Here is a 6,366-nt window from a genome sequence, read left to right on the forward strand (position 1 = left end):
TAAGTGAAGCAAGAGAGTTTAATTCTTTCTACAAAAGATATGCCCGTGCTCTAACAAATCTAAGTGAAGCAAAAGAGCATTCTACAAATGGTGGTTTTCTATGTAAAGAGAAATAGGCAATCGAAACTTCAAATGATATAAGTGAAGCACATGAAGCATTCTATAAAGCCATACTCAAAAGATATAAGTGAAGTGCAATGAGCATTCTATAAATAAACCAAGGACTATCTCATACCAGCATGGTGCATAAAATAAAAATGAAAACTAAATGCAAAAGACGCTCCAAGATTGCACATATCGCATGAACGAAACGAATCCGAAAACATACCGATACTTGTTGAAGAAAGAGGGGATGCCTTCCTAGCATCCCCAAGCTTAGACACTTAAGTCTCCTTGAATATTTACTTGGGGTGCCTCGGGCATCCCCAAGCTTGAGCTCTTGCCTCTCTTCCTTCTTCTCATGTCGAGACCCTCTCGATCATCGAACACTTCATCCACACAAAACTTCAACAAAAAACTCGGTAAGATCCGTTAGTATAATAAAGCAAATCACTACTCTAAGTACTGTTGCAAACCAATTCATATTTTTTTGTTTTGTCTACTGTAATATAACTTTTTCATGGCTTAATCTACTAATATAAATTGACAATTTCATCAAAACAAGCAAACTATGCATCAAAAACAGAATCTGTCTAAAACAGAACAGTCTGTAATAATCTGAACATTCACCATACTTATGATACTTGAAAAATTCTACCAAAATTTGGAAAATAAACAATTTGTATAGGAATACAATGCAGAAAGAATCAGAACAATTTGACGTTCCAGCTAAAAATGTAAAATCGTGCACTACAGCCAAAGTTTCTGTCCTGCACCGTACAAACCATCAAGCAAATGTAAACAGCATACCTTGGCACATTATTTTTATATTACAATGGAATGGTACAAGCGGATAATTATTTTTGTTGAAAAGTTTTTGTAATCAAGATTCACAAAGTTTCAGTGAGCATGAACAAAGTTCAAGGAGCTCTCCCACTTCAACAATGCTTGTCTTTCTCACTTTCACTTTTCTTTTAGAATTTTTTTGGGTTCCCCTCTATATTTTTGTTGTTTTTAAACTATATGAAAGCACTCAACAGAAATAAATGATTCTCTAAAACTTCCGGGTTGTCTCCCTGGCAGCGCTTTCTTTAAAGCCATTAAGCTAGGCATATAGTGCTCAAGTAGCGAATCCACCCAGATCCCAAGGTATATCAAAGCCAATTTTAATTAACAATGATTTGTAATTTAGTAGTGAGCACAAAGTAACATATATCATGTAACAACGAAGTCTAACTCTCTTCCTATGCATCGGCATGTCATAAAAGAACAATTCATGCACATATAGTAAAGGCCAATGCATAGTATAAATGGTTTCTTGCAATTTTATCATATTGGAAACATAGAGAGGTGGAGATATGGTTCCTCTCTCATAATAATTGCAATTAGGAGCAGCAAGCACATGCATATTATATCTATCAAAATCATCATGTGCAACGGTATAAGGCAACCCATCAATATAATCCTTAATAAGCACAAACTTCTCCGATATAGTGTAGTTTGGAGAATTCAAAAAGATAATAGGACTATCATGCGTGTGTGTAATAGCAACAATTTCATGTTTAACATAAGGAACTATAGCAAGTTCATCTCCATAAGCATAATTCATATTGGCATCTTGGCCACAAGCATCATCAAAAAGGGATATTTCAAAAGAATCCAAGGGATCATAACAGTCATCATAGCAATCCTCCTTCGGTAAGCACGAAGGGGAATTAAACAATGTATGAGTTGAAGAGTTACTCTCATTAGAAGGTGGGAACGGGTGATCAATCCGCTCTTCCTCCTTTTGTTCTTCGCTCTCTTCCTCATCTTTTTCATCCAATGAGCTCACAGTTTCATCAATTTCTTCTTCCATAGATTCCTGCAAAATATTAGTCTCTTCTTGGACAGCGGAGACTTTCTCAATAAACACATTAATATAGGGATTATATTCATAATTATCATAGGAATATTTTAAGATAGCTAAATTTTCAGGCCTATAAACATCATCATCATAAGCTTCATTCTTTTCAAACAAAGATTAAATTTCATAAGCACCCTTAAAAGCAAGAAATTATTCTATTTGTTCCACATCATAGTAATCATATATACCTCTAGCATAAGAAGCCAAGGTTTCATTATCATTAAATTCACATGAAAAGGGAAGGTGTGGAGCCTTCATCCTAGAGCAACAAGTAATATCATAACTCAAGCATACTTGCCGAGCATAACACTTCAATATATAAATTTGATCCCATAATAGTTTCCCTTTTTGTGTCAAGCGATAATCCCTAAAGTATTCACGTTGATCCAATGTTACTCCCATTACCAGATTGAATGAGGTTTTCTGAGGATTATCAATGTGGTACATAATATTTTTCACATATTGAGCATCGAGGGTTTTAGGAGGTTCCTCATCTCCATGAGTAGTAAGTACACCTAATTTGTTTGGTATTTCGTGTTCCATATCCATAACTAAAGATAGAGAACAACTAAGAACAGCAAATAAAAATTACTTAGTGATAAAGCGAACAAGCACACACGAGAATATTCACCCCACGCTATTGCTCCCCGGCAACGACGCCAGAAAAAGGTCTTGATAACCCACAAGTATAGGGGATCGCAACAGTTTTCGGTAAGTAAGAGTGTCGAACCCAAGAGGAGCTAAAGGTAGAACAAATATTCCCTCAAGTTCTATCGACCATCGATACAACTCTACGCACGCTTGACGTTCGCTTTACCTAGAACAAGTATGAAGCTAGAAATACTTTGTAGGTGTTGTTGGATAGGTTTGCAAGATAATAAAGAGCAAGTAAATAAAAGCTAGGGGCTGTTTAGATGAAGACACAACTAAATTAGTTTTAGTAGAGAGCTTGTTGTCATGAGAAAGTTATTTGTCCCTAGGCAATCGATAACTAGACCGGTAATCATTATTAAAATTTTATTTGAGGGAGAGGCATAAGCTAACATACTTTCTCTACTTGGATGAAATGCACTTATGATTGGAACTCTAGCAAGCATCCGCAAATACTAAAGATTCATTAAGGTAAAACCCAACCATAGCATTAAAGCATCAAGTCCTCTTTATCCCATTCGCAAACAACCTACTTACTCGGGTCTGTGCTTATGTTCACTCACGCCACTGACCATAAGCAAATCATAAACATATTGCAACACCCTACAGCGAGGATCCCTCACGCTTGCGCGACACGGAGAGCACCATAGGACAGCTCCAATAATAAAACATGCAACTCAAACCAATCTTGATCATCAAATAGCCATTAGAATGAAACAGATCTACTCAAACATCATAGGATAGCCATACATCATAGAGGGAAATAATATATAGCGTTGAGCACCATGTTTAAGTAGAGATTACAGCGGGTAAGAGAGAGGTTACACCGCTGCATAGAGGGGGAAGAGTTGGTGGTGACGGTGGTGAAGTTGTTGGTGAAGATGACGGTGATGATGATGGCCCCTGGTGGCACTCCGGCGCCACCGGAAGCAAGGGGGAGAGGGCCCCCCTTCTTCTTCTTCTTCCTTGACCTCCTCCCTAGATGGGAGAAGGGTTTCCCCTCTGGTCCTTGGCCTCCATGGCGTGGGAGGGGCGACAGCCCCTACGAGATTGGATCTGTCTCTCTGTCTCTCTCTGTTTCTGCGTTCTCTCCTGGCTCTGTTTCACCATTTCGTGTATATATGGAGATCCGTAACTCCGATTGGCCTGAAACCTTCGCCATGATTTTTTTCCGGAAATTAGCTTTCTTGCGGCAAAAGAAGAGCGTCAACCGCCTTATGGGTGGCTCACGAGGGTAGGGGCGTGTCATAGCCCTAGAATTGCTTGCCATTAGTTGCATTAAAGCATCCATGTACCATGTTAAAGTTCATTTAAATATGAAATGGGGATGCTCAAACCCTAGCACTAGATCAAATCAAACTAGGTCCAAATAAAATATTTTTCAATGACCCAGAATGCCCTTTGGAAATGTTCATGATTTCTGATAAAGGTGAAAACCTCTGCCAAAAATGTTGATCATATTTATAGGTCATTCCTGGATTTTTGAATTAAATCATAAAGTATTTGAATTTGGGCATTTAAACACTATAAATAATTTGAATGCTCAAATAATGCTGAAATTAAATGTGGGCCACTAGAATTATTAAGTCAAAACAATTACAGAAAAATAGAAAACAAAAACTAAATAAAAGAGAGAGAGAGAGAGAGAGAGAAGGAATAACCTGGCACTTACCTCGGCCCACCTACCTGTTGCCGGCCCAGCTTCACCGGCCCAGCCCACCACCGCCTCCTCCCTTGTCGTCTTCCTCCTATGCCAGGAGGACGAGCGTGTGCCCGACGCGCGCGCGCAAGCGTCAGCCACCTCCTGCTTGCCGCTTCGCCCTAGCCCTCTCTGGACGAGGCCATGCTACCCCCAAGCCCGTGGGGATCGCTCCCTCTCTTGCTCATTCTCTCCCGCGCCCGCTCCGCACCATGGCCGAAGCCACCGCAAGCTCACCGTCGCCGTTCGGATAGCCACCCCATTCCCCTCGACCGCTCGTTGTGTCTGCGAGATCCGCCACATCGTCCTCTTCGTCCACACCGAGCCACGCTTCATCGGGAGTCGTGCATCATCCTCACCACCATCATCTTCAACCTTGGACGTCCGAGATCGCCGGTGTCGATTCGCTCTGTCCAAGCCATCCCCGAGCACAAAGCGCTTCTCTACGGGTTCCCTGTGAGCCCCTCTTCCTTCGCCCATCTCCCCGCCGACCTTTTCTCCCCCTAGTCGTGGTTTCCACCTTGGCCGGAACTCGATGCCACCGTTGCGAAGCTCGCCGTCAGTAGCCACCCCGCCTGGCCAATCCAAGCATGCAGTCGTGCTCCGGGCTTTCTCAGGAAGCCATAGCGCCTCAGGTCGTCCGCTCATGCACCCTAGCCCTCGCGCCCATGCAAGCCGCAGCTGCGCCGCCGTGTAACTCGACGCCGTCGACGTTCACGGCCACCCTACCATCGCCTGAGGCCACCAACCGACGCGCACCCTTGCTCCTGTTCCAACACGCCCAGCCCCGCTTGCTCCGTCGCCGGAGTTGGCCGGACAGGGAACGCCGCCGCCTCTACTTACGCCGGCCTAATCCAGCCATTAGGCACTAATTGCCAATTAGGTTAGCACCTGAGCAAATGACAGCCGAGCCCCACAGGTTTATTTAACCTACTAACGAAATTAATTGGACTTAATTTGATTCCAGTGGACCCACACGTCAGCATTGACTTTGCTGACGTGGACTTTGACCGGTCCCACCTGTCGTTGACTCGAGCCAGTACTGTGTGACTGACCAGTGGACCCCACTAGTCAGGTTTGACCCTGGTCAGCCACGGTTGACCTGGTGACGTCATGTCGCTGTCATGCTGACGCAGAAATGATTTTCTGGATTAAAAATAATTCTGGAATTCCAGAAAATTTCCTAAACTTCTAAAAATCATAGAAAATCAATCGTAACTCCAAATGCAAAGATTTATATATGAAAAATGATAAGAAAAATCCAAAGAATCTATTTATGGCATTTTCATGCATGTTAGAACAACTTATGGCTGCTGTTTAGGCTAATTCGTATAAATGGAATTTAAACTCTCACATATGGAGTTTGAATTTGAACCTAGGGTTCAAACCAACTTCATTTAATATGGTTGCTAGTTGCATTAGTTCAATCAATATCATATTGCCATGTCATGAGCATGCATCATATTGTTGCATTGCATTGATTATGTTTCTTCCTTGTTTGCCGGTGTTGTCCCCTCTCGGTAAACGTGGTTCCGACGATGAGTTCGATGACACCGATGAAGAGCTATTACTATCTTCAGAAGTGCCAGGCAAGCAAAACCCCCTTGTTCATTCTGATACAATCCCACTCTCTCACTCCTGCTCTCTTTTACTGCATTAGGACAACAACGATTCAGCTGTTACATGCTGCGGTAGTTGAACCCCTTTCCTCTGCATGACCTGTCATTGCCATAGTAAATAGATGAAATCCACTAGCATGAGTAGGAGTTGTTTGAGCCCTGATGTGCCTACTCATTCATGTTTGTTTGTCATGCCTGCTACTGCTTAGAGTTGAGTCAGGTCTGATTCATCGGGGATGAATCGGAGGTGTGTAAACATGTCCTACTGTTGAGAGCTAAGTGTGTGAACACAATTTGGTAAAGGTAGCGGTGAGAGGCCATGTAGGAGTACATGGTGGGTTGTCTCATTGAAGCCGTCCTCAGGGACTGAGTTCTGTGTTTGTGATCCATGA

The sequence above is a fragment of the Triticum aestivum genome, chromosome 7A (assembly GCF_018294505.1).
Source record: "Triticum aestivum cultivar Chinese Spring chromosome 7A, IWGSC CS RefSeq v2.1, whole genome shotgun sequence".
In the NCBI taxonomy this organism is placed as follows: Eukaryota; Viridiplantae; Streptophyta; class Magnoliopsida; order Poales; family Poaceae; genus Triticum; species Triticum aestivum.